This window comes from Perognathus longimembris, chromosome 3 (genome assembly GCF_023159225.1).
Source record: "Perognathus longimembris pacificus isolate PPM17 chromosome 3, ASM2315922v1, whole genome shotgun sequence".
NCBI classification, from domain to species: domain Eukaryota; kingdom Metazoa; phylum Chordata; class Mammalia; order Rodentia; family Heteromyidae; genus Perognathus; species Perognathus longimembris.
This window is the reverse complement of record NC_063163.1, coordinates 58,430,265-58,438,474: the sequence shown is the minus strand read 5'-3', so window position 1 is coordinate 58,438,474 and position 8,210 is coordinate 58,430,265. Positions and strand designations below refer to the sequence as shown.

General features: G+C 42.0%; 1 non-coding gene across 1 annotated transcript; it reads left to right on the top strand.

Annotated features, from left to right (window-relative positions):
* The first annotated feature begins 2,139 nt into the window (after positions 1–2,139).
* LOC125349748 lies at positions 2,140–2,245 on the top strand. Its single transcript, XR_007210566.1, has one exon. It is a non-coding gene; the product is annotated as a U6 spliceosomal RNA (small nuclear RNA).
* Positions 2,246–8,210: the final 5,965 nt, after the last annotated feature.

Below are 8,210 nucleotides of genomic sequence, written 5' to 3'. Positions count from 1 at the left end.
CACTGGCAATGGAGCTGCTACACTGGCAAGTGTCTGCTGCTGAGCTGCAATAGGCAACATGAAACTACAGGACTGCAGTCTTCGTGGTCTCTGCCTGCGGCTGAGCCAAAGGCAATTATATAGGCTCTGTTTACCAGGAGGAAATTCTGGATCAGCAGATGTAGGAAATGAACAATTGGACCGTCATAGGAGGTGATTTTTTATAATTCTGGATGGGAGGGGGTGCATCTCCTTGGATTCTTGGCATATGTAAGAGCTTCCAAGGCCTCCCCCACAACCAGGGGAAGGGACTTGACAGGCAACCGGCCTATATTTACTGTATTACTGTGAACCTGATTTTTTTTCATAGTATTTTAAAAATTATTGTTGAGTAGTTTTGCACAAGGGTTTCAATTCAACAAATCAGTTTATAAGTACAATGCTTCTTGCTCAGGGTCACCTCCTTATATCAAAGAAACTGATTTTTATTCTGAAGTTGGCTGTTTTACAGACTGAAGGAATATTCTTTTCTCTCATGGCTCCAAGCAAAAGCAGAGCCATAAGGAGCCACCCTTGATGTCCCAGTCTGTATAATTAGGACAAGATCAAAGCATTTGGGTACCTTGCCCAAGGTGACAGTTAACCAAATGCAAGCAGAGATTTGCCATCACTTTCAGCCAATATTCTTTGTTTTGTTTTGTTGGGGTTTTTTTTGGTGCCATTCCTGGGGTTTGAATGAAGGGCATAGGCACTGTCCCTGAGCTATTTTGCTCAAGGCTACCAACTGCATTTCCAGATTTAGTTGGAGATGAGAGTCTGGCAGATCCTCCTTCCAGGGCTGGCTTCCAACCACAATGCTCAGATCTCAGCCTCACGAGGAGCTAGGATGATAGGAGTGAATCACCAACCCCCAGCTTCAGCCAAAGTTCTTTCATCAACTCCACTGTCTATTTGGGAAAGGGATGGAGATTAGCCAGGACTACAACCTCTATCCCCATCCTGTGCTGGTACTGTGAGCATGTGGATGAGACAATTCTTTGTGGGTGTGTGGGTGTGTGCATGTGTGCATGCACGTGCATGTACTTGGACTGGGGCTTGAACTCAGAGCTTTGTGCTCTCACTCCATTTTCTCACTCACAGCTGGCATTCTACCACTTGAGCCATCCCGCCCATTCCTAGATGGGAGAGTTCTTCATGATACATGAATACACACATTGCTGGTAACCAGCATCCTGGCACTGCCCCATCACATGCTAGTAGCTTCTGTAGTCTCACCATTTCCAGTGCCTCTGGGGAGACAGGATCACCTTGCAGAGAGCAGGCAGCAGGACTGTGCATGCTCAGTATATCACAGGGCTAAGAGAACCTATACACATACCTACCCCATCCCCCACCACAGACAGAAACAGCCAATGACATCTGGATACACTTTTGGGGGGGAGGTTTAGCACCCTCAAAGTGGTTTACTAAAATACTCAACTACAACAGACTAAATGCTTACTTTATTCTCCATCTCATTTTGTTTAGTGTAAACCCCTTGAGCTGGGCTGCTGGAATAGTCTACCTTGTAATTGGTCCCAAGAGCCTTTCCACCCTTCTGATAGAATATGCTTTTCTGGCTAATCTTCTGCTTGTTTAAATCCTGTTTATTGATTTGTGAATCCATGGTTCTTTACTCATGTTTTGGTTGAGGATCAAACATATTCCTTTTAAGAACAATGCATTTTAAGTTATCTCTATCTTCTGTTTACCTTTTTTTCCTCTCTCATAAAAGCATTCACACAAAGTTTAGATGAATTAATGATATTCTTGAATATTTGATTTACTACCCCCTACTGCATCCATAGATTATGAATGTTTATAAAATGGACACTATTACTGGGCATTGATGGCTCAGGCCTAATCCTTACCACTCAGGAGCCTGAGATCTGAGGAAAATCCATGAAACTCTTATTTCCAGTTGAGCACCAAAAAGCTGCAAGTGCACCTGTGGCTCAAGTGGTAGAGTGCCAGCCTTGAGTGTAAAAGCTAAGGGACAGCCCAAGTCCTGAGTTTAAGCCCTAGTGACAGCATAAGAGAGCATAGGAGAGGGAGGCTGCAGGGAAGGAAGGAAGGAAAGGAGGGAGGGAGGAAGGGAGGAAAGAAGAAAGAAGAGAAAGAGTGCTTGCTTTGGTAGCACATATACTACAATTGGAACGATACAGAGGAAATTAGCATGTCCCCTGTGCAAAGATGACAAGCAAATTTGTGAAAATTCCATATTCTTAAAAAAGAAAGAGAGAAAAAGAGAAAGAGAAAGGAAGGGAGGAAAGAAAGAAGACGGAATGAGGGAGAGAAGGAAAGAACGAAGGAAGGAAAAAAGGGAGGGGGAAGGGAGGGAGAGAGAAAAGAAAAAGGAAGGGAGGAAAGAAAAAGGAAGGAAGGTGGGAGGGAGAGAGGAAGGGAAGAAAAGAAGGGAAGGAGGGAGGGAAGACCATTAGACACTGGTTAATCCCTAAGGTTTCATGTAGTTAACCACTTTATTCCAGGCTCCTTATACCTACACAATGACGCTTAGTCCTTGGATACCCATTTGAATAAGGATATGGAAATTTCTACATTATCTAATCATGATGGAGATTCAGGATCCACCCTAGCCTTAAAGGACTAGAAAACTGTGCAAGCTATATATTTTATAAGTTTTCCTTCATTGGGACCAGGTAGCAAAGGATTCTGATGTGGCGGGGGGGGGGGGGGGGGGGGGAGGGCAGGGAGGGCAGGGGGAGGGGAAATGAGGTGTTTCAGCCTATCACCTAAAGAAGGTCCAGGCTGAATTCCAGTGACAAAAAGTCCAAACTGAGCATGTTCATTGAGGATACAGAGTCCAGAGTTCAGAGGGCCAAAATGCCAGAATTTCCAGAACAAAATTCCAGACAGTAGGGCACTTCCTGGATTTCCCCATAGATATGCAGTTTTCCTTGGGTATTTGGATGAAGATGGACAGTGTGTATGAAAGGAAATGATCAGAAGTGAAGGAAAGAATCGTCAGAAAGGAGGTCACAGAGAGCTGAGAATATTTTGTGTTCTCACCAACAAGGACAGAAATGTGGTGTTAAGTGGAGATCTCAGACTAGTAGTAGTACCAAATTAGCCCAGAGCCTGCCCTGAATAAATTAAAAAGCAGGCTTGGTAATGTTAATAAATAAAACAATATACAAAGGAATGCAGCTCAATCCCTCATCCAAAGGTGTAAAACTTACACTATTCAGCATCCAATAAAAGTTATCAGGAATACAAAGAAGCAGAAAAAAAGACATATAACTAGGGTTGAAAATCAATATAGAAATTTATCTGAAAAGACACAGATTGCAGAACTGGTGTACAGGAGCATTGAAACAGATGTTATAAGTGTATCAACAAGAAGATAAAGAAAGGGATAATAAGAGACATGAAGAGAAAAACCCCAAGACAAATTTTTAGAACTAAGGAAAAACTATAGGTGTTCTTTGATATACAATGAAATTATATTCCAATAAACTCATCATCAGTTGAAAATATTCCAAGTCTAAAGTGCATTTAAACCACCTAACCTACCAAATATCACAATATGGCAACACAGCACAAGGTACGATACAGGTTGTTACCTCTGCTGATGGCACGGATGACAGAACCTCTGCCAAGCATCTCAGAGAATCACATTGCACCTTGCCAGTCTAGGAAAAGGTCAACTTTTAAAATCTGACATATGGTTTCTGTGAAATACATATCAATTTTGGTAAGAAAAAATTCATAATTCAAACCATCACAACTGTGGTCTATGTGACTTTTTTTTTTTTAGAGGAGTGGTATTGGAGTTTGAATTCAGAACTTTATGCTTGCTAACAAGTACTGTACCACCAGAGCTACACCCTTCCAGTCCTTGCTTGCTTTAGTTATTTGTCAGATAGAGTTTCCCGTGCTTGCCTGGACCCACCTCATATCATGATCCTTTTACCTTGTACACAATTCACATAGATTAGATTTATAGATGAGACCCTCAAAACCTGGCTTTTTGGTTGAGATGGGGGTCTGTCTGACTTTTTGCCCAGGCTGGCTTTCAAATCGAAATCCTCTGAATAACTGCTTCCTGGGTAGTGGGGGTTATGGATATGAGACACCACACTGTCACTTCATTCACCCCAAACCTGTATAACTTAAACAAAAAGTCCATTTGACAAGAGGAACAGCAGCTCGAACAATGCAAAGGAAAGGATCAAAGACATAGAAATAGTTAAAAAGAGACATTTGAGAAAAAAAAAAACTCAGTGGATTATAAGCCAATATCAAGCAAGTAATCTAATGTGAGTAAAGAGTAGAGGTTGGGGAAAAAGGAAGTAACAGAAAAAAATACATAGAAGAAAATATTTGAAGAGGGGCTGGGGATATGGCCTAGTGGCGAGAGAGCTTGCCTCGTATACATGAGGCCCTGGGTTCGATTCCCCAGCACCACATATACAGAAAACGGCCAGAAGTGGTGCTGTGGCTCAAGTGGCAGAGTGCTAGCCTTGAGCAAAAAGGAAGCCAGGACAGTGCTCAAGCCCTGAGTCCAAGGCCCAGGACTGGACAAAAAATAAAATAAAATATTTGAAGAAATAATGGCCAAAAAAGTCCAAATCTGATGAGATCCACAAATTCAAATTCATTGGTTAAAAAGCTCTGTGTGTGTTTGTGTGTATATATGTGTGTGTACATGTATGTACTGGGGTTTGAACTCAGGTACTTGCACTCTCTCTTGGTCTTTCTGTTCAAGGCTGGCATGCTACCTTGAGTAATACCTCCACTTCCAGCTTTTCACTGCTTAATTGGAGAGAAGTGTCTCACAGACCTTTCTTTCTGGACTGGCTTCTAACCCTGATCCTCAGATCTGTCTCCTGAGTGGCTAGGAATGCAAAAGCAAGCCACCAGTGCCCAGCTAAAGAAACTTCATGTCTTCTAAGTTAAAGAACATAAGGAAAATCATATCAAGTCACGTCAGTACCAAATTTCTTAAAACAGGTGATAGAAAAGAAAATTAAAAGTGGTTTGGAAAAAGGCATGTCACACACATGTAAAGGCTACAAATTTTGCATCAGAAACTCTACAAATCAGACCATGGAGTGACATCACTAAAATACTCAAGAAAAAGCTGTCACTATTCTGTATACAATAAAAATATCTTCAATCAATGATGGCAAAAGACTTGCCCAGACAACCAGACACTGAGAGAATTCACTGGCAGCAGACTAGCATCATATGAAATGTTAATGGAAGTTTTTTGGGAAAAAATTATACCAGATGGAAATTTGGTGTTACACAAATGAATATTGGAAGTAATAAATGTCTAGGTAAATGAAAAATGCATTTTCCTTCACTTCAAATATATATCTCATATATATATATATATATATATATATATATATATATATATATATATAGTCTATTGTGGGGCTTGAACTCTGGGACTGGATGCTGTCCCTGAGCTCTTTAGCTCAAGGCTAGTGCTCTACCACTTTGAGCCACAGCGCCACTTCTGGCTCTCTGGTGGTTAATTGGAGATAAGAGTCTCATGGACTTTGCTGCCCAGGCTGGTTTTGAACCATGATCCTCAAATCTCAGCTGCCTGAGTAGCTAGGATTACATGCATAAACCATGGGTGCCTGGGTCAAATTTGACTGAGCTGGGAGCCAGTAGCTCATACCTGTTACAACCCCAGCTATTCAGGAGGCTAAAATCTGAGGATTGTGGTTCAAAGGCAACCGAGGCAGGAAAGTCCATGACTCTCTTATCTTAACTAATCACCAAAAAGTCAAAAGTGGAACTATGGCTTAAGTGGTGGAGCAACAGCCTTGAGCAAGAAAGCTAAGGAAGCATACCCAAACACTGAGTTCAGGCTCCAGAACCAGCATGCATGCGTATGTATACACACACACACACACACACACACACACACACACACACACACACACACACACATTTACTGTTCCAAGCAAAATACTAACAATGGGCTGGCAGTGGTTCATGCCTATAATCCTGGCTACTCAGGAGGTTGATATCTGAAGATCCTGGTTTAAAGCCAGTCAGGGCAGAAAAATCAGTGGGACTCTTATCTCCAATTAGCCACCAGAAAACTGGAAGTGGCGCTGTGGCTCAAGTGGTAGAGTACTAGCTAGCCTTGAGAGCCAGGCCCTGAGTTCAAGTCCCACAAGGGACCAAAAAAAAAATACTAGCAATGTACTATGGGGTTTAGAGCATGTTTTAGAATTAAAATATGTATCTGTAATAGTGCAAAGGCCAGGAAAGGGACAATAGAAATACAATGTTGTGCTGTTCTGAAACTATACAAAACTCAACGTAACATTACTTTAAGATAGACTCTGCTAAATTAAAGATGTGTATTATAAAATCTAGAGTAACCACTAAAATAAAAGCTCCCAGCTCATAATAGAACAAGAGGGATGAAATGAGGATATGGACTTGCTAAAGATCCTCAGTACCCAACACCCGTTCATTGAAGTACAACAAACAAAATTGTAGATGAAGCTGGAAAGGAACAGGGCCTATCCCATCTCCACATGGCCTAGACAGAACACAACTGCAAGATATGCCAAGATAAAATGTAATCCAGATGTCCACTCCTCCACTAATTTTAGATAAACACATATGCAGTCATAGAGAATGATATTATCAAAAGGAAACAGAGGGAGAGAAATTCAGGCCAAGTCAAATAGGAGTAAGGTATTGACTACTCTTCCTCTTCCACTGAGGGCTCAGATGTACCCAGATCCACAGTAACTTGTTTTTTTTTTATTTACAATAATTATATTGTGAACTACTGCCCTCATAGACTTGCTTTTTAAATGTCATTCTTATTGTTACCTCTGTACAAAGGGGTTTCAATTCAATATGTCAGTCTGAGTACATTGCATCTTGCCTACAACTCCCTTTACTGCCTTGCTTCCCTGGAAGGAAGGCCCTAAGGCCCAATTCCTCCCTTGCCTCCCCTGTGGCACAGTGTCTTCTTCCTTGGGGGATTTCTCTGGGTCTAGAAGCACCTACAGCTTAGCCCATTATATATCTCCAAACCAGTCAGCTGTTGGTGGCTCACACCTGTAATCCTAGCTACTCTGGAGGCTGAAATCTGAGGGCTGTGGTTCAAAGCCAGACTGGGCCGGAAAGTCTGTGAGACTCATATCTCCAATTAACACCAAAAAGCTGGAAGTGGTGCTGTGGCTCAAGTAGTAGAGTGCTTGAGCCCAGAAGCTTAGGGACAGTGTTCAGGCCCTGAGTTCAAGCTTCAGACTTTGTATTGTCTACCAAATACTGCTTTTTTTTTTTTTTTTTTTTTTTTTTTGGCCAGTCCTGGGGCTTGGACTCAGGGCCTCAGCACTGTCCCTGGCTTCTTTTTGTTCAAGGCTAGCACTCTGCCACTTGAGCCGCAGCGCCCCTTCTGGCCATTTTCTGTATATGTGATGCTGGGGAATCGAACCTAGGGCCTCATGTATATGAGGCAGGCACTCTTGCCATATCCCTAACCCTTTTTTTTTTTTTTTTTTTTTACATTTGCTGTATCAGGGGGTTTCTGCACACACCAAGCAATCATTTCCACAGTGGGTTTTTAAAAACTGTGTTTTTAGACATCCCCAGGCCCAAAGTCCAGGAGTAACTAGTTAGGTCCAGCCATTCACTGCCTTATGCAAAATAAAGAGACACAGAAAGAAGAGCAGAGAAAGGAGATTTTTATGTGGCAGCCATGGGAAGATAGCACTTCACTTCATCTTCAGCTGTCTTCAGAGGTCTAGACAGAAGCTTCAGGTTAAATAGGGAGAACTGGGAGCAATGGGTGAGAAAGGTGGGCATAGTTATAACAGTCTCAAGTCATAGGTATGGCCTGGTCAGCCATCAGCTCAGTCTTTGTCTTCGGAGGAATTCTGGAGAAGCTGCAATCACTTTATTACTAAACAGAACACAAGCAAGTAATCTCCTGAGTTTAGGGCAGGGATTTTTTTTGTTGTTGTTGTTTTGTTTTTTTTCAGGGTGGCAGTGGATGGTCAAAAGAGATTTCTTGTTTTGAGAGCAGCTTGCCTTCCACACAGGATGTTTGTCACTGAACCTGCTCTTTTCTCCTGGGATCAAGGTGATTGCAAAACACCGATCATACAGAATATCTTAGATCAAAGGGCACAGATACAAAATTGAAGGGCTTTTTAGTTAATTCACAGGAACCAGCAAAAGCA